Genomic DNA, 20,457 nt, shown 5'->3' on the forward strand with positions numbered 1-20,457 from the left:
CAAAGTTGACATAGCTTTTGCCCGGGCAAACGTGACCTGTCGGATGCACCTGTGTGATGGATGTGTCCTACGAGATCAGGTCACCGCTCGCGCCCTGGATGGATCCCGAGATGTAAAAGTCCAGGGCTGCGGTGACCTTGACGGCACAGGTGCGGCACCATCTCCTTGTTGAGGCGGAGCCTCTTGTGGCACATGATGTCCATCATCTGCTTGAATGACCAGCGGCGCCTCTACACCCTGGGCCGTCGCGGGCCTCCCACTGTGGGTCTCACCCTGGCCTGATGGGCATACAGGCCCTCAGGGTGTGGGGCAGGATCCGGCACATGGGCCACCGCCTCGAGCCTCTGTGGACGCTGCTGCGGCCACCATCTCAGGCGCCTGGCCACCCAGCTTACCAGCAGCACCACTAGGGCCTGTTCTGAGGGATCCAAAATACTGTCCATATCATTCAATATCTGTAAGTAATTGGAAGAGGGTGTTAGACCGACAAACAGGGTTGGCTCCCACTCGGGACCCTTCATTCCCCCGTTGATCCCCCACACCAGACGCTCTGCCCACACACAGCCGGCCACAGCATCCCCCCCTCACTGGACCTCAGACCCTGAACCCCTGTCACACGCACATAATGTTATCTGGACGCTGGTCTCCTCTCCATTGCATTCACCCACTCTCCGACTGTGGACATGTCCCCGGCTGGGCTCATCCCCTGTTCGGATCTCGGCTGCTTAGTGAGTGCTACTGCCTCCTGCAGTGTTCAGGAACAGTGTCCAGGCATCACGGTCTGATTGGGATGCTAGGCACTAACTCCCACATGCTACACGGCCCGTTCACCCACGGGAATCCACTTGGGATGTGTGAAGTGCTCACTTAACTACGATAGCCAATGGGGGTTACGGGTGGCAGAGTCGGCAGATGGGCAGGAACAAGGGTTAACCCCAGAACAGGTACACACGATGCAGGGGTTGGCATGATGGAGCTGTGTGCAGTTACCTCTGCCCCCCAAGTGGACCATCCCCCCCCCCCACCCCGGCCAAAGCCAACCTCACCTCCATATTGGGACCGCACCAGCTGAGGGTTCCGTCCCCCCCCCTCACCCCCCTCTGAGCCTGTTTGATAAGATGGCTACTCACCACCTCAACTCCCCGCAGACACCTTTCTGTTAGGCTCACAACTGAAATAAGGAGTACAAATTGACACCAGCATGACTACTTGCTGGGGTGGCCGCTGGATCACAGGATGTTGGGTGGATCCCGTTTTGTAAGGAAATAGGGCCTAAGTGGTGATTAATTCACTTCTCACCACGCAACGGTGGGATCCCGATTTCGCCTGCAGGAGCGGGCAGGTTGCATTGCAAACTGTTTGGCGCCTGGCGCGGTTCTCGTTTTTGCGCTCTCCCGCTATTCACCGGCGCTCTCGCTCGAGCTCAGCGAGGCCAGAGAATCGTGCCCACTGTCTTTTGAATGAAATTGTGAACATAAAGATCCCATTGTGCTTCTTCAAACAAGAGTAGGGATCTCTCCTGAAGCCAACATTCATCACTGACACAATATCACCCAAGGTGATTAACTGGCCACATCTAACTTGCTTATTTTAGGGGGCGGTACAGTGGCACAGTGGTTAGCACTGCTGCCTCATAGCACTGAGGACCTGCGTTCGATCCCAGCCCCAGGTCACTGTCCGTGTGGAGTTTGCACATTATCATAGTGTCTGTGTGGGTCTCACCTCTACAACCCAAAGATGTGCAGGGTAGGCAGATTGGCCATGCTAAATTGCCCCTTAATTGGAACAAAAAGAAAAAAAATGTTGTAAAAACCTTCTTATTTTGGACTTACTATGCGAAAATTAGTGCTATTTTAGTGCTACATTAATGTACATAACACTAATGGCTGCAATTAAAAAGTACACTATTAGCCTTGAAGCATTTGGAGATGACCTAAGGTTCTGTGGGCAATGGCAGCAGTCGACCTGACATATAAGAGGATTCAATTTTTCCAGCCCTAAAAATCGTGATTTTGGCTAAATTTAGAATACACCGACAACCTTTACAGTCACAAAATGTTGTACTCACTTTAGATGTCAATTTGGCACTCTGCAAACAGATGTTTTACTTCCCGGTACCTTATAATTGGGCACAAGGAAACAAGCAAATGATATGGGCTGTGTTGTGTGTGTGGTAAACCACTGTCACACCTTTATTAGGTGATGTATGGTAGGACCTGCACTACAGGTTCGCCGGTAGTCCCTGCCTGCTGCTCCGCCCAGTAAGCGGAGTATAAATATGTGTGTCCCCCATGCAGCAGTCATTTCATAGTTCATAGAATTTACAGTGCAGAAGGAGGCCATTCGGCCCATCGAGTCTGCACCGGCTCTTGGAAAGAGCACCCTACCCAAAGTCAACACCTCCACCCTATCCCCATAACCCAGTAACCCCACCCAGCACAATTTTGGACACTAAGGGCAATTTATCATGGCCAATCCACCTAACCCGCACATCTTTGGACTGTGGGAGGAAACCGGAGCACCCGGAGTAAACCCACGCACACACGGGGAGGTTGTGCAGACTCCGCACAGACAGTGACCCAAGCTGGAATCGAACCTGGGACCCTGGAGCTGTGAAACAATTGTGCTATCCACAATGCTACCGTGCTGCCCCAGCTGCTGTGGGAGGCCACAATCTTAGAGCAATAAAGCCTCAGTTGTATCCAACTCTAGTCTTTGTTCAATTGATCGTGCATCAGTGTGGGAGTTTAAGACGCAGCCACACTTTGTCTCAGATGCTGATGACATTTCAAAATGGCTGCCATTCAACCCAAGCCAGTGGTTCGCTTTTATATTGGTGTATGAGTCAACACCCATTTTTGGAAGGATTTTTTAAGGATTCAACAGTCGCGTTTTAAATAGACATCTATGGTGATATGCTAACTCGGGTTCCATAGGCCAGTATTCACAGATTTGTTTCAGTATTTCTGCTCCTTGTTTCTGTCACTGCAGACAGCAGCACACACATGGAATTGTGCTATCTTAATCTATGAGTCAACAGAAATACCAGAAGCTATCTCAAGGATACTAGACTCCTGGGATATGAATTAAACATTGAAAAGAAAAGGCCAATCCACAATCTACTGATGAGGAAATGCATTGTTATGGCCAGTTCTGTTGAAGTGTTGATAAAGCAAATTTTTTAAAATCGCATATAAATTAAACAATCTGGTACCCAAGTGGGTACTCATTTCTCAAAAGGAATCAACAAATAAAGAATGAAAGGAATCACATTTATATAGTGTTCAATCCTATTGTCAAGACAACTACCTGTAAATGAATAACCAGATCATCTATTTTTAGCGGTCTTGGTCAGGAAGGATCATAGAACATAGAACAGTACAGCACAGAACAGGCCCTTCGGCCCTCGATGTTGTGCCGAGCAATGATCACCCTACTCAAACCCACGTATCCACCCTATACCCGTAACCCAACAACCCCCCCCCCCCCCCCCCCCCCCCCCCCCCACTTAACCTTACTTTTTAGGACACTACGGGCAATTTAGCATGGCCAATCCACCTAACCCGCACATCTTTGGGCTGTGGGAGGAAACCGGAGCACCCGGAGGAAACCCACGCACACACGGGGAGGACGTGCAGACTCCGCACAGACAGTGACCCAGCCGGGAATCGAACCTGGGACCCTGGATCTGTGAAGCATTTATGCTAACCACCATGCTACCGTGCTGCCCATAGATCAGGACTGCGGAAAAACACTCTGCCATTCTTTGAATCTGAACATGGACTTGTTTACAACATCCATCTTTAAATTGACACGGATGATACCAGAACTGAAAGGGTACATCCATCGGGAAATATGTCTCTAGAAAAAAGAGCTAGAGATGATCAATAAAAGTTTTTTAAATTATTTTTTAAACGGCTTGATAGGGTGGATGTTAAGGAATGTTTCCTCCATTTGTTGCAGAATCCTAAACCAGCAGTCACAAAATTAAGATTGCACTAATAAATCCAAGAGGGAATTCAAGAACAACTTCTTTACGGAGAGAGGTAGAATGTTGAACATGTTCCCACATGGAGTAGTTGAGGCAAATAGCACAGGCACATTTAAGGCAAGATAGATGCGGACAGAAGAGAAAGAGAAATCGCGATCTTGTGTTGCAGTGGATAGCACCCCTGCCTGAGCCAGAAAGTTCACCCACTCCACAAACTGATGGCTATGGAAGATGCATTTTTTAAAACTATGTTTATTGAAAACATTTCTATAATAAACAAAAGTATGCAACACATTGAACCAAAACTACAATATAGAAGGAGACGAACAAGCAAAAGCGCATAATAACTTTAATCCCAAAAACTAAACTGAACCCTCTGCAGCTGATGGTGATGAGCCCTAAAAAAATTTAAACCAATAGCTGCCATCTTAGGTAGAACCTTCTACTGACCCTCTGATGGTGCACTTGACCTTCTCTAAATGTAAAAAAGATATGAGGTCACCCAACCGAGTCGAGGCACTGGGCGGAGTGGGAGACCTCCACCCAAGCAGAACTTGCCTCCGGGCTATAAACAAGGCAAAAGCAAGGACATCTGCCCTCACCCCAGACTGAAGCACCAGTGAGTCTGATACCCCAAATATGGCCACTAGCGGACATGGATCCAAATCAACATTGGGTATCTCCGACATGGTGTTGAAGAAAGAGGCTGCAGAAGCTTAGTAACCTGGGACAAGACCAGAGTGTGGTTAGCCGGCCCCTGACAGCAACGTTCACACTTGTCCTCCACCCCGGAGAAAACTCCGCTCACCTTGCTTTAGTCAGATGCACTCAATGCACCTCCTTGAATAAATTAAACATAGCCGGGCACATGAAGACATGTGATAGACCATGCAAAGGGCCTCATTCCACAGGGGAGGGATGGCATAACCCACCGCACGGGACCTATGGGGTGGGGATGATCGTCTTTCCTTCTGTGTCCTTCACGGAATGCAAGCTCCCTCATTAAGGGGGTGGGATAAGCTCTATCCATATTATATACAAGGTCGGCCAGTTAAGACCCGGTTGAGATCTGCAGGGAGCTGTGTATTATAATCTTATAAATAAACCTACATTTATTTGATGCAACTCAATGTGAACTCCCCATGACTTCATAAAACACTGTTCTCTCTCCACTCTGTATCACAAGATATTAATGCAACCTTTTGTTTACATTACATGTTTCTGTCTGGAAAATCATAATAAGCATCACATTTTTTAAAAATTCATTCATGGCCTGTTCGTTATGGAGGTTAAAATTTTCCTCATTACATTTGTACAGCAGCAGACTAGCACTGAATAAGAGTTTCAAATTTGGATCTCGTTTGGTTGGTACAGATGTTATGGCAAGTGCTGCGCAAAGCAAAACCCAAAGGGAAACATGGCAAGGTATCACAGCTCTTTTCTTTTTGTATTTTGACCAAAAGAATATATATGTACTGACGTTAGAAACCACAAATTCCCGTAACACTTTGGGGGGTTTTAAATATTAAATGAAAACATTAACAAAAGAAAAAAAAACTTAAACACACAAGACCATATTTACACAGTTAACATTAGTCTTAAGGGGCATTTGTCCAAATGGATTCCCTACTTCTATAGACTCACAACAGGCAACTTAATCTATAAAATCCAGTAATATTACCAAAACATAAACCCACTGTTGCTGTATGGAAGTTATGTCACATGACTCCTAACCTCACACTCTGTTGTAGAAATTCAAGGAACTTTGAAACATATCCCTGCTTTCCAACAAATAGCTTTCTGGAAAGCTGACCTGATTTGCCTCCTCACAGCTCTTTTCCTCGCAAAGAGCTGCACTCCAGGAGGTCTTACATGGCCACACCCAACTGAGCTCTCACATCTCTCTTTCAGTCGTCATTTTCTCTTTCACCTTAATTCCATTGTTCATATCCTTCTTTGAAACTTAACGCTCTGAGAATACAAAAAATCTTTCACGTTTTCCTCACTGCCCATATTCATGGGTCAGGGGTTTATTCATGACCTTTTCCAAGTTCTCAACCTTTTTTAATTCCCTTTGAAATTTAACAAATGATCACAAGAAACATTCTTTATCTCAAAATGCAAATTTCTGCCCATGATTTATTTACTGATAGAAAATTCAGCTCGGCCATTCTAGTGTCTGTCCTTCACCTATACCTCTTTGATGCCTAAACCTTGCAGCCCAACTGTCTTCAGTTTGATTAAATGAGTCACACACATAAGCCTGCACACAGAATAGCACACCACATTCCCAAAATATTAAAAATAATACCATCTTTCTTCCCACATGTATTCGTACAAATCAGAAGATAGGTTATTAGCCATAAACAGTAGGAAAAAAATCAAGCTTTTGCATAGCTCAGCGTGTCTTACTTTGTTTCTGTCAATTGTCTTGGTTTGTTTCGTTTCTTAAATATGGAAAGCTTCACGAATCTGTGTGTCATCCTTGAACAGGGGCCATGCTAATCTTCTCTGTATGTTGAAATTTTAGTATATGTGCTGCCAAAGCAAGCAGGTCTTGGGATGTTAGACTATGTTCGAGGTGCTATTTAAACGCAAGTTCTCAAAGTTTCTCACTATGATCCAGATTGTTGCCATGTACCTCCTGCCAACAGAGCTCAGCTCCTTCAACTCTATTTACTTTTGCGGATTACATTCCTCAATTCCCTGGGCAAGTTTCAGAATTTATTTTCAAAGAATTTGTTGTTAAACCTGCAACACTGATATCATAAACTTCAAAACCTGTTTCACTGCACACTCGAGAGCTTTGAGCTCACAGTCAGTGATGGCCAACAGAAATAAATGCTCTTGTCTAAACAAAATAGAATATAAAGGAGGTTCAGGTGGTGGATCAGATGCTCTAAAAGCAGGATCTAGCGTATCAGTATTGTTTCCAAATAGAAGCCCTGTCAGTTGAACAATGATAGTTAACAACCTGGCAACTGACCTCCAGCACCATTTGTTATTGCTTGGCACAGATATACATTGAATAATAGGTTCCTGTCAAATACTCTGGTAATATTTCAGATTCTACAATCATAACTAATGTTCTTTTGATGTCATGTACTGTACAAAAATCCATTAACAGCAATGACTTACTGTACAAAGTCCCACTGATTCATCACTCCTGTGCTCGCTGGCCTACATTAATCAAATCCTTCCATGTTGGAGCCCCATTCTACCTGACAGATTCTCTCCTTCCTTCCAGTCCAGGATATTCACTGTCTTAAAAAACCAGGTTGCTCATCATTTCCCAGTACCTTCCACAATATGAATATGAGTTCAGATGTTGGTCGTGGCTCAATAAGTAGCACTCGCACATCTGAGTCAGAAGGTTATGAATGAACAGACATTTTAGTGCAGTTCTGAGGGAGTGCTGCACTGTCTTGTTGCCTTTCAGATGTGATGTTAAAATTAGGCCACATCGACTTCCGGCTATGCCTGGATAGGTCGCACGGTCGGCAGCTCCCGCCGATAACGGACTTTCGGGCCCTTTTAAGGAGCTCCAGCGGCACTTGGATGACGATTCCCGGTGTGGGAAGGAAACAGTGAGGGTCCCCCAGCACTGTATGGAGTGGACCAGGAGCGGAGCGGTCAAAAAAGAGGCTTTAGAGAAGAGAGGAGAACGGGCGTGAAAACCAAGATGGCGGCGGGCGGGAATCAGGCAGCGTGGGCCCAGTGGTCTCGGGAGCAGCAGGAGATCTTAAGAAGCTGCTTTGCTGACTTGAAGGCGGAGATGTTGGCCCCTATGAAGGCGTCGATTGAAAGGTTGGTGAAGACCCAGAAGATGCAGGGGACGGCGATCAAGGAGGTGCAGCAGAAGGCCTCTGATAATGAGGATGAGATACTAGGCCTGGTGGTCAGAGTGGAAGCGCACGAGGCGCTGCACAAAAAATGGCAGGAGAAGCTGGAGGACCTGGAGAATAGGTCGAGGAGGCAGAACCTGCGGATTCTGGGTTACCCTGAAGGCATGGAGGGGTCGGATGCTGGGGCCCGAGGCCCCTGAAGCTGGATGGGGCGCACAGAGTCCTGGCCAGGAGGCCGAACGAGCCGCCGAGGGCGATGGTGGTGAGGTTCCACTGCTTCACCGACAGGGAGTGTGTCCTGCGATGGGTGAAGAAAGAGCGGAGCAGCAGGTGGGAAAATACAGAGATCCGCATCTATCAGGACTCGAGTGCAGAGCTGGCCAAGAAGAGGGCAGGATTCAACCGGGCTAAGGCGGTCCTCCACAGGAAGGGAGTGAAGTTCGGGCTGTTACAGCCGGCGAGGCTGTGGGTCACATACCAGGACCGACACCACTATTTTGATACGCCGGATGAGGCATGGACTTTTTCATCAAAAACAAGAAGTTGGACTCGAATTAATGGTTTGCAGTATGTTATGGGGGATGTTGGTGAGGGAGAGGGGGCGATGTTTGGGTGGGGGGATTTTTTTCCCCGCGTTTTCTTTGGACTGTGTGGGCCCGTGGCCCGGGGCCCTCAGGGATTGGGGTGAGGTCGCAGTTGAGAGGACCTGCGCCACAGGGGGTGGTGTCGGCCCAGGCAGGGAGCGTGACCTTTTTCCCGCGAAATGGTGGGGGCGGAACCCGAAGCGGGGGGGGGCGGTATTGTGTTCGATGTCTGCATTGGTTGACATTGGTTTCTATTGGGTGTGGGGGGGGGGACTTTCTTTCTCCCACTTTGGTTTGGCGGGGGGGGGGTGGTTGGAGATTTGGATGGGAAATCCAAAGGGGGATTGGAGGCAGAGGCGGGAGCGGCCGGGGTCAGCATGAGTCGGCTGACTTACGGGAGTGCAATGGGGGCGTAGGAGGGTTAAGCAGTTGCTTGGCCGGGGGGGGTTGCTGCTGTGCTGACTGAGGGGCAGTTGATGGTACGAGGGAGAGGTGGGGCAGGAAACCTCCGCCTGGGGGGCCTGAGAGTGCGGGCACGTGGCTGGCCTAAAAAAGGAGATGGCTAGTCGGCCGGGGGTGGGGGGGCAGGTAGCCCCCCGATCCGGCTGATCACATGGAACGTGAGAGGCTTGAATGGGCTGGTCAAGAGGGCCCGGGTGTTTTCGCACTTAAAAGGGGCTGAAGGCAGACGTAGCCATGCTACAGGAAACACACCTGAAGATCGTGGATCAAACCAGGCTGAGGAGGGTATGGGTGGGACAGATTTTTCACTCAGGGCTGGATGCGAAAAACAGGGGGGTCGCAATCCTGGTGAGTAAGCGGATGGCATTTGAAGCGGTGGGTATTGTGGCGGATAAAGGGGGTCGATATGTTATGGTGAGTGGGGGCAAGCTGCAGGGGGCCCAGGTGGTGCTAGTGAATGTATATGCCCCAAACTGGTACGATGCAGGGTTCATGAAGCGGATGTTGAGTCGGATCCCGGATCTGGAGGCAGGTAGTTTGATAATGGTTCTCATTTGATTACGGTTCTGGACCCGGCACTGGATCGGTCTAGATCGAGGTCGGGTAAGAGGCCGGCAGCGGCTACGGTCATGAGGGGGTTCATGGACCAGATGGGGGGAGTGGATCCGTGGAGATTTGCCAGGCCAAGGGCGTGGGAGTTTTCCTTCTTCTCCCTTGTCCACAAGGCTTACTCGCGGATAGATTTTTTTCGTGGTAAGCAGGGCACAAATCCCGAGAGTGGAGGTGGCGGAGTATTCGGCCATTGCGATCTCGGACCATGCCCCACACTGGGCGGAGCTGGAGATCGGGGAGGAGAGAGGCCGGCGCCCATTGTGGCGAATGGACGTGGGACTACTGGCGGATGAGGAGGTCTGTGGGCGGATCTTGGCCACTAGGATTGAGGTTGTGTCCCAGGATACAAGCTAAATGTGGGGGAAAGCGAGCTTTTTGTGGTGCATGCGAGGGGCCAGGAAAAGAGGTTGGGGGAGCTACCGCTTAAGATGGTGGAGAGGAGCTTTCGGTATTTGGGTATCCAGGTGGCCAAGAGTTGGGGGGTCTTGCACAAGCTCAATTTAGCACGGCTGGTGGATCAGATGGAGGAGGACTTTAGGAGGTGGGTCATGTTGCCTCTCTCCCTGGCGGGCGGGGCGGGGGGGGGTTGGCGCTGCTGAACTTGTGCAGCTATTACTGGGCAGCGAATGTGTCTATGGTTTGGAAATGGGTAATGGAGGGAGAGGGGGGGCGGCATGGAAACGGCTGGCAGCGGCGTCCTGTATAGATACTAGCTTGGGGGCACTGCCACGAGCCCGGTGGTGGCGGCGACATTGAGGATTTGGGGGCAGTGGAGACGGCATCGGGGGGAGGTAGGGGCCTCAGTCTGGACCCCGATATGGAACAACCACAGGTTCTTTCCAGGTAGGATAGATGGTGGGTTCCTGAGCTGGCATAGGGCGGGAATCAAAATGATAGGGGACTTGTTTAACGATGGGACCTTTGCCAGTCTGAGGGTGCTGGAGGAGAAATTTGGGCTACCCCCGGGGAATACCTTTAGGTACATGCAGGTTCGGGCGATCGTGAAAAAGCAGGTGGGGGAATTCCCCCTGCTGCCTGCCTGGAGGATACAGGATAGGGTGGTCTCGGGCGTGTGGGTAGGGGATGGCAAGATATCAGAAATATACCAGGAGCTGCAGGAGGCGGAGGAAGCCTCAGTGGAAGAGCTGAAGGGAAAGTGGGAGGAGGAGCTGGGCAAGGAGCTGGATGAGGGCCTGTGGGCGGACGCCCTGGGCAGGGTCAATTCCTCCTCATCTTGCACCAGGCTTAGCCTGATTCAGTTTAAAGTGGTGCACCGGGCACATATGACAGGGACGAGGATGTGTAAGTTTTTTGTGGTAGAGGACAGGTGTGTGAGGTGTTTAGGGAGCCCAGCAAACCACGCCCATATGTTCTGGACATGCCCGGCTCTTACGGAATTTTGGAAGGGCTTTGCAAAGACTATGTCCAAGGACTTGGACACTCGGGTAAAACCGAGTTGGGGGATAGCGATATTTAGGGTATCCGACGATCCGGGAGTGCAGGAGTCGAAAGAGGCCGGAGTTCTGGCCTTTGCCTCCTTGGTAGCCCGGAGAAGGGTCTTGTTAATGTGGAGGGACGCGAATCTCCCAAGCGTGGAGACTTGGGTCAGTGACATGGTGGGGTTTCTCAGGTTGGAGAAGATAAAGTTTGCCTTGCGCGGGTCTTTGCAGGGGTTCTCCAGGTGGTGGCAACCGTTCCTCAACTTTCTCGCGGAACGTTAGGTGGGGGTCAGCAGCAGCGGCAACCCACAGAGCGGGGGGGGGGGGGGGGGGGGGGGGGGGGTGTGGTGGTGGCTGATTTCATGTTATTTGCATGGGGCAGATGCCCCACTTTGCTTATGTTCGTTAAAATTAGTTGGTCAGAGGGTTAAGTTGTTTTTGTTGGCATATTGCTTTGTTTTCTTTGCACTCTTTTCTCTTTTGTAGTGTTTTGTAAAAATTATTGAAAAGTCTGGAATAAAAACATTTTTTTAAAAATGAGGCCACATCTGCCCACTAATAAGCCTGACACTATTTCAAAGAGGAACAGGGTTCCCCATGATCCACCCTGCCCCCGGATTATTATTCGTACCTCAACCAACATCATGAAAATAGATTAACTGGTTACATGCACACCAGTTTGTCAGTTCCTGCTGTGTCACAAACTGGCTGTCCCATTTCCTGCATGAAAACAGTGTTACACTTCAAATACTAGCTCATTGGCCCTCTTCATTGGAATATCTTAAGGTCATGAAAGTTGCCAAATAAATGGTCTTTCTTTTCAGTGATAGTTAATGTTCCAGAAATGTTTAGGGTTACCAATGCTCCAGGATTCTCCTAGAGCCTTCAGGAATAGAGCCTAGACACTGCTGTGAGCAATCTGGGTGAAAACTCATATTGGCATTAAAAAATGTGGGTTTTTTTTCATATTTTCTTTGAACACCTGGCATTTAGTTAGAAATATATTGGAGATGGGAAAGATTAGAGAGCGTGGTTTGGCACAGAGAGGTCCTGTGATGGAATCTCCAGGTTAACCCCGGACCATAGTTGGAAACCCTAACCACTATTGCTGCTTTCTGGAACTCCCTTCCCAGATCCCTTAACCGTGTCACCTCACTGCCAACTCCTAAAAACGTCCTCAAAATTCTTTCCAATTGAGTCTTCGGCTTTCTCTCCATTTTTCTCTCCAATTCAAATGTGCCCTCCAAATACAAGCTGAGATGTCTTCCTCTTTAGGAAGGAAGGGAGCCAGAAGACGGGAAATTATAGGCCGGTTAGCCTGTCTTTGGTCACTGGTGCGATTTTAGAGTCCATTATTGAAGATGAGATTGCGGAGTATTTGGAAGTGCATGTTAAAATAGGACTGAGTCAACATGGCTTCGTCAATGGGAGGTCATGTCTGACAAATCTGTTAGAGTTCTTTGAAGAGGTAACAAGGAAGCTAGGCAAAGGAGCACCAGTGAACGGGATTTATTTAGATTTCCAGGAGGCCTTTGACAAGGTGCTGCATAGGAGACTGCTAAATACGTTAAGAGCCCATGATGTTACAAGTAAGAACATAGAACATAGAACAGTACAGCATAGAACAGGCCCTTCGGCCCTCGATGTTGTGCCGAGCAATGATCACCCTACTGAAGCCAACGTATCCACCCTATACCAGTAACCCCCCCCCCAATTAACCTTATTTTTTAGGACACTAAGGGCAATTTATTACGGCCAATCCACCTAACCCGCACATCTTTGGACTGTGGGAGGAAACCGGAGCACCCGGAGGAAACCCACACACACACGGGGAGGATGTGCAGACTCCGCACAGACAGTGACCCAGCCGGGAACTGAACCTGGGACCCTGGAGCTGTGAAGCATTTATGCTAACCACCATGCTACCGTGCTGCCCACTGCCCACGGTAAGATCCTGGCTAGGCTAGAGGATTGGCTGACTGGCAGAAGGCAGAGAATGGGATAAAGGGGTCTTTTTCAGTACGGCAGCCGGTTTCCAGTGGTGTGCTTCAGGAGTCTGTGCTGGGACCACAACTTTTCACAATATACATTAATATCTGGAAAAAGAAACTGAAGGCACTGTTGCTGTGTGAAAATGATAGAAAGATTCGTAGAGGGACAGGTAGTATTGAGGAAGCAGAGGAGCTACAGAAGGACTTGGTCAGGTTAGGAGAGTGGGCAAAGAAGTGGCAGATGGAATATAATTTGGAAATGTGTGACGTCATGCACTTTGGAAGGAGGAACGGAGGCAGAGACTATTTTCCAAATGGGGAAATACTTGGGAAATCAGAAGCACAAAGGGACTTGGGAGTCCTTGTTCATGATTCTCTTACGGTTAACGTGCAGATTCAGTCTGCAGTTAAGAAGGCAATGTTAACATACATGTCAAGAGGGCTATAATATAAGAGCAGGGGTGTACCGCTGAGGCTGTATAAGGCTCTGGTCAGACCCCATTTGGAGTATAGTGAGCCGTTTTGGGCCCCGTATCTAAGGAAGGAAGTGTTGGAAAGGGTCCAGAGGAGGTTCACAAGAATGATCCCTGGAATAAAGAGCTTGTCATACGAGGAGCTGTTGAGAAATCTGGGTCTGTACTCGTGGTGTTCAGAAGCTTGAGGGGAATTTTATTGAAACTTATAGGGTACTGCGAGGCGTGGATAGAATGGACGTGGAGAGGATGTTTCCACTTGTGGGAAAAACTAGAACCAGAGGGCACAATCTTGGTTTGAATTGGATTTGTTTATTGTCACGTGTACCGAGGTACAGTGAAAAGTATTTTTCTGCGAGCAGCTTAACAGATCATTAAGTACATGGGAAGAAAAGGGAATAAAAGAAAATACATAATAGGGCAACACAAGATATACAATGTAACTACATAAGCTCTGGCATCGGATGAAGCATACACGGTGTAGTGTTAATCAGGTCAGTCCATAAGAGGGTCATTTAGGAGTCTGGTGACGGTGGGAAAGAAGCTGTTTTTGAGTCTGTTCGTGCGTGTTCTCAGATTTCTGTATCTCCTGCCCGATGGAAGAAGTTGGAAAAGTGAGTAAGCCGAGTGGGAGGGATCCTTGATTATGCTGCCTGCTTTCCCCCGGCAGCGGGAGGTGTAGATGGAGTCAATGGATGGGATGCAGATTCGTGAGATGGACTGGGTGGTATTCACGACTCTCTGAAGTTTCTTGCGGTCCTGGGCCGAGCAGTTGCCATACCTGGTTGTGTTGCAGCCTGAAAGGATGCTTTTGATGGTGCATCTGTAAAAGTTGGTAAGGGTTAATATGGACATGCCGAATTTCCTTAGTTTCCTGAGGAAGTATAGTCGCTGTTGTGCTTTCTTGGTGGTAGCGTCGACATGGGTGGACCAGGACAGATTTTTGAAGATGTGCACCCTTAGTAATTTGAAACTGCTCACCATCTCCACCTCGGCCCCATTGATGCTGACAGGGGTGTGTACAGTACTTTGCTTCCTGAAGTCAATGACCAGCTCTTTAGTTTTGCTAGCATTGAGGGAGAGATTGTTGTCGCTACACCACTCCACTAGGTTCTCTATCTCCCTCCTGTATTCTGACAATCTGAGACTAAAGGAACGATCCTTTAGATACTCAACAGCAACGAGGAAGAATTTCATCAGCCAGAGGGTGGTAAATCTGTGGAATTCTTTGCCGCAGAAGGCTGAGGAGGCCAAATCATGGAGTGTCTTTATGATAGAATAGTTCTTGATTAATAAGGGAATCAGGGGCCATGGGGAGAAGGCAGGAGAATGGTGATGAGAGAAATAGCCATGATTGAATGGCAGAGCAGACTCAATGGGCCGAGTGGCCTAATTCTGCCCCAATGTCTTCTGGTCTTCTAGCAACTTCACTGGGCCTGCTTGCACTGCAAGGGTTACATTTTGATTCAAGCGGGAGACAAGTGAATAAAATTAGAGTGTCCTCCTTTTATCTTCCCAAAATGGCATCTTACCTAAAGGATACAATTATCCATGGATATTTTTGGAAAATGCCTGACAGTGTAAAGCCCCAGGAAATCAAATTGGGTCTATGGTGACAGAATGATGAAACACCATGCTCAAACCACAAGAGAGGAAGGCAAGACCAATGAATTTTATGAAACTGAGAAACTATGGAAGCAAAAATATAACTGGTGGTCTGTTAATAGAATGTTATATCTAAGCCTGAGATATAAAGATTTACACAAATCACAGACAGTCATCATGGATTCTATGGCAGCAACAATATGACAAACATGAAACATTTTTCAAAATTGCTGCAATGCTCTTTTAAATGTCAGCCTTAGAGGGTCACATTGCAGCGATCACAGTCCCTCAGGTCGGCTAATTACAGAAAAGGCGTTAAAGCTTTCCTTCTGTGCAAACTCTGAAAAAGCTGCAGATCAAGAGTGAAGTCTCACATAATCCCCTCTTTAATTTGTTTCAAATCATGCTGCGATGAAGGCAATAATTGCAACACTGCGCTGTAATGTTCTATCGTGCTTGTCAGAACTACAGGACTTCCCAAACCAATTCACAACCAATGTAGCTATTGCCTGGCATAAATCTGCTAATAAATTTGCAGAGCAAGATCTCACATGTACAGATAACCCATTTTCGTAGTATTGGCTGAGGGTCAGATATTAGTCAGCTCACCAGGCAGAATCATCCTGCTCGCCTTCAAAGAGTGTCACAGGATAATTTACATCTACCTGAACGTTAATGTCTTATCCCAAACTTTGCACCTCTGACAGTGAAGCTTTCCCTCCCTACTCCTCTGGAGCGTTAGCCTAGATTTGGTGTCCATATCCCGGAGGGTACATAGAACATAGAACAGTACAGCACAGAACAGGCCCTTCGGCCCTCGATATTATGCCGAGCATTGTCCGAAACCAAGATCAAGCTATCCCACTCCCTGTCATTCTGGTGTGCTCCATGTGCCTATCCAATAACCGCTTGAAAGTTCCTAAAGTGTCCGACTACACTATCACAGCAGGCAGTCCATTCCACATCCTAACCACTCTCTGAGTAAAGAACCTAATTCGGATGTCCCTCCTATATCTCCCACCCTGAATCTTATAGTTATGCCTCCTTGTAACAGTTACAACCACCCGAGGAAATAGTCTCTGAACATCCACTCTATCTATCCCCCTCATCATCTTATAAACCTCTATTAAGTCGCCTCTCATCCTCCTCTGCTCCAAAGAGAAAACAGTAAGAAGTCTTACAACACCAGGTTAAAGTCCAACAGGTTTGTTTCAAACACGAGCTTTCGGAGCACTGCTCCTTCCTCAGGTGAATGGAGAGGTATGTTCCAGAAACATTTATATAGACAAAGTCAGAGATGCCAGACAATGCTTGGAATGTGAGCATTTGCGGGTAATCAAATCATTACAGATCCAGAGATAGGGGTAACCCCAGGTTAAAGAGGTGTGAATTGTCTCAGGCCAGGACAGTTGGTAGGATTTTGCAAGTCCAGGCCAGATGGTGGGGGATGAATGTAATGCGACATGAATCCAAGATCCCGGTTGAGGCCGCACTGATGCGTGCGGAACTTAGCTATAAGTTTTTGCTCGGCAATTCTGCATTGTCGCGTGTCCTGAAGACCGCCTTGGAGAACGCTTACCCGGAGATCAGAGGCTGAATGCCCTTGACTGCTGAAGTGTTCCCCGACTGGAAGGGAACATTCCTGCCTGGTGATTGTCGCACGATGCCCGTTCATTCGTTGTCGCAGTGTCTGCATGGTCTCGCCAATGTACCACGTTTCGGGACATCTTTTCCTGCAGCGTATGAGGTAGACTACATTGGCCGAGTCGCACGAGTATGTGCCGCGTACCTGGTGGGTGGTGTTTCCACGTGTAATGGTGGTATCCATGTCGATGATCTGGCATGTCTTGCAGAGATTGCCCTGGCAGGGTTGTGTGGTGTCGTGGTCGCTGTTCTGAAGGCTGGGTAATTTGCTGCAAACAATGGTTTGTTTGAGGTTGCGCGGTTGTTTGAAGGCAGGTAGTGGGGGTGTGGGGATGACCTTGGCAAGATGTTCATCTTCATTGATGATGTGTTGAAGGCTGCGAAGAAGATGTCGTAGTTTCTCCACCCCAGGAAAGTACTGGACGACGAAGGGTACTCTGTCAGTTGTGTCCCGTGTTTGTCTTCTGAGGAGGTCGGTGTGGTTTTTTTGCTGTGGCGCGTTGGAACTGTCGATCGATGAGTCGAGCGCCATATCCCATTCGTACGAGGGCATCTTTCAGCATCTGGAGGTGTCTGTTACGCTCCTCCTCGTCTGAGAAGATCCTGTGTATACGGAGGGCTTGTCCATAGGGGATGGCTTCTTTAATGTGTTTCGGGTGAAAGCTGGAGTAGTGGAGCATCGTGAGGTTATCTGTGGGCTTGCGGTAAAGCGAAGTGCTGAGGTGACCGTCCTTGATGGAGATGAGTGTGTCCAAGAATGCAACTGAACTTGGAGAATAGTCCATGGTGAGTCTGATAATGGGATGGAACTTATTGATCTCATCGTGTAGTCGTTTCAGTGATTCTTCGCTGTGGGTCCAAAGGAAAAAAAATGTCATTGATATATCTGGTGTATAACATCGGTTGAAGGTCCTGTGCGGTGAGAAAGTCTTGTTCAAACTTGTGCATGAAGATGTTGGCATATTGAGGTGCGAATTTGGTCCCCATGGCTGTTCCGTATATCTGGATAAAGAACTTGTTGTCGAAGGTGAAGATGTTGTGATCTAGAATTAAGCGGATGAGTTGCAGAATTGCGTCTGGAGATTGGCAGTTGTCGGTGTTGAGTACTGAGGCTGTTGCAGCAATGCCGTCGTCATGGGGGATGCTGGTGTAGAGTGCCGAGACATCCATTGTGACGAGGAATGTTCCTGGTTCAACTGGTCCATGGGTGCTGAGTTTCTGTAGGAAGTCCGTCGTGTCGCGACAGAAGCTGGGTGTACCTTGTACGATGGGTTTCAAGATGCCCTCGATGTGGCCAGAGAGGTTCTCACACAGGGTCCCATTGCCTGAAACGATAGGGCGGCCTGGTGTGTTGGCCTTGTGTATTTTCGGGAGGCAGTAGAGATCTCCAATGCGGGGATTACGTGGGATGAGAGCACGTAGGGTGCTCTGAAGGTCTGGATCCAAGGTCTTGATCAGTCTGTTGAGTTGGCGGATGTGTTCCTTGGTTGGATCTGCGGGTAACTGTCTGTAGTGTTCCTGGTTGTTGAGTTGTCGGTATACTTCTTTGCAGTAGTCCATTCTGTTCAGTATGACGGTGGCCCCTCCTTTGTCTGCTGGTTTGATGACGATGTTGCGGTTGGTCTTGAGAGCGTGGATGGCGTTGCGTTGTGCTTGGGTGACGTTCGGGGCTGCCTTGTGAATGCGACACATCGAGGGCTGTGATTGGTGGAGGCGGTGTCATGGAGAATGCATCAGTTTATGGTGATTGACAGTTAACTGATGAGCATTGTTTGACATTTAAACCAGGCAGCTTGACTCTGATTGGTGGAATGAACCTGCGAATGGCTACCACTTATTTTGTTTAGCTGAAATAGGTGCAATTTAAGTACAAATTATTTCTGTCTGTAAAGAACAGGTCCCTGTGTATTAATCTATGTAGCTTGCAGTACACACAAATACTTTGACTAAACGTCTTTCTTCAACAATTTTCCAGTTGAGTTGACTTTCGCAATGAAATAAACATGAAGAAATTAATCAGTTTTGTAGGCAGTGGTATAGAGGTTCGAGTATATAGAGTGTAAATGGGGCCAGGTATTTTCATGGGCTGAGTGCGGAGGTGCGGGCGCAAGGGGAGGCGCTGAAGGTAGTGGAGGAGACGGTGGCGCAGCACGGTGATCAACTTACCTCGATGGAGAAGGAGATGCGGAAGGCGATGGAGGTGAACAAGGATCTGCGAGGAAAATTGAAGACCTGGAAAACAGGTCCAGGCGACAGAATTTGAGGATTGTGGGGCTGCCCGAAGGAGTTGAAGGGCCGAGGCCGACTGAGTATTTTGCCGCTACGCTGGCGAAACTATTGGGGCAGGGGGAGGATCCCTCCCGGTATGAACTGGATCGGGCTCATCGGTCGGGGAGGCCTGTACCAAAGGCGGGTGAGCCACCAAGAGTAGTGACTGTGCTTCCGTAGGTACTGTGTAAAGGAGAAGGTCCTGCGCTGGGCTAAACAGAAGCGGGTGGTGCAGTGGGCTGGAGCTGGTACATGTGTATACCAGGACTTTACGGTGGAGCTGGCGAGGAGGCGGGCTGCTTTCAACCGGGTGAAGAGGGCACTGTACATCAGCAAGGTGCTGTGCGGCATTGTATATCCAGCGAAGCTGAGGGTGACTTAAATTGTTATTATAGTGTTATTTTAGAACGGCGAAGGCAGCGGAGGAGTTTGCAAAGGCAGAAGGATTGTGGCAGAACTGAGAAAATGAGAAATGGCCATGTGCCGATGTAACCTCAGGACTGTATTTTCTTCTTTTTTGTCTCTTCTTTTTTTGTTTCACTGTGTCCAGGTGTATGGGCTAAAGGAGCCAATGGTGTATATATTTGGACAAGGGAAGTGATGGGATTTGCACTCGATGCGAGGGCTCTTTCGGGTGTAGGTGGATATGTGGGGTTTGTGTGCTAAAAGGGGGATTTTTGGGCTTTGCTAGGGTCGGGCAAGGGGGAAAGGGACCCAGGTGGGGGCCTCCGCGGTGGCCAGTGAATGGGAGTGAGGTGGGGGGAGGGGCTGCGGCCATCGGAGCCTGGCAGAACAGGAAATTTGGGGGGAAGGAACCGAGGTTGGGGGAAGGAGTTTTACAAGAAACAGTGGGCGGGAGGAGTTGGAGGGGAGGGGGGTTTACAACTCTTGGGTATCACATACGGTACTCATTCGGAGGTTGGACGGCGTTGAGTGTGGTGGGGGGGGGGGGGGGGGGGGAGTGGACACTAGGGTGACCGGGGGGGGGGGGGGGGGGGGGGGGGGAGTGGACTCTAGGGTGACCATGGGCGGTACCAGACTCCTTTCTTTTTTCTCCTTTGTTTTTTTGTTTCCACCATGCGAGGGTTTGTTTTATTGGATGCATATATTGACAGGTGGGCCATTGTTTGGGATGGATATTGTTAAGGGGATTGACTTTGTATTTGTTACCGTTTACTGTTTGGGGGTGGGGTGGGAATTTTGGAGGAAAATGTGAAAATGGAGAATAAAAACATTTTTTTTTAAAGTGTTAAAGAGAGGTTGTAGGGTCCTTTATTCTAACATGAATTTGCTCCGGTTGGCTGGGCCTAGCTTATGAAATGTAGATGGCCTTTGTATAGTTCCGTTTGAATTTGGTCTCTACAACCGACAGGTGGGCATTAGAGTCTCTTGTGCGATAACAAGGCGTGGGTTTCTGCGTTACTGTCATATTAACTCTTATTGTTCGAGGGTCATAGACAAATATAGCTTCAGTCATTCTCAGAGTCTTTGTCCAGATTTTTAATTTTAGAAAATAGCCATAAGGATATCTAGAAATATTTGC

General features: G+C 48.4%; 1 protein-coding gene and 1 non-coding gene across 4 annotated transcripts in view; both read right to left on the reverse strand.

The window, feature by feature from the left end:
* dgkh (diacylglycerol kinase, eta) overlaps nucleotides 1-20,457 on the reverse strand; it is a 656,851-nt gene that overhangs the window by 449,371 nt on the left and 187,023 nt on the right. The gene's annotated exons all lie outside the window — the stretch shown is intronic.
* LOC119969810 lies at nucleotides 6,440-6,541 on the reverse strand. Its single transcript, XR_005461479.1, has one exon. It is a non-coding gene; the product is annotated as a U6 spliceosomal RNA (small nuclear RNA).

Source organism: Scyliorhinus canicula, chromosome 7 (assembly GCF_902713615.1).
Source record: "Scyliorhinus canicula chromosome 7, sScyCan1.1, whole genome shotgun sequence".
Taxonomy (NCBI): Eukaryota; Metazoa; Chordata; class Chondrichthyes; order Carcharhiniformes; family Scyliorhinidae; genus Scyliorhinus; species Scyliorhinus canicula.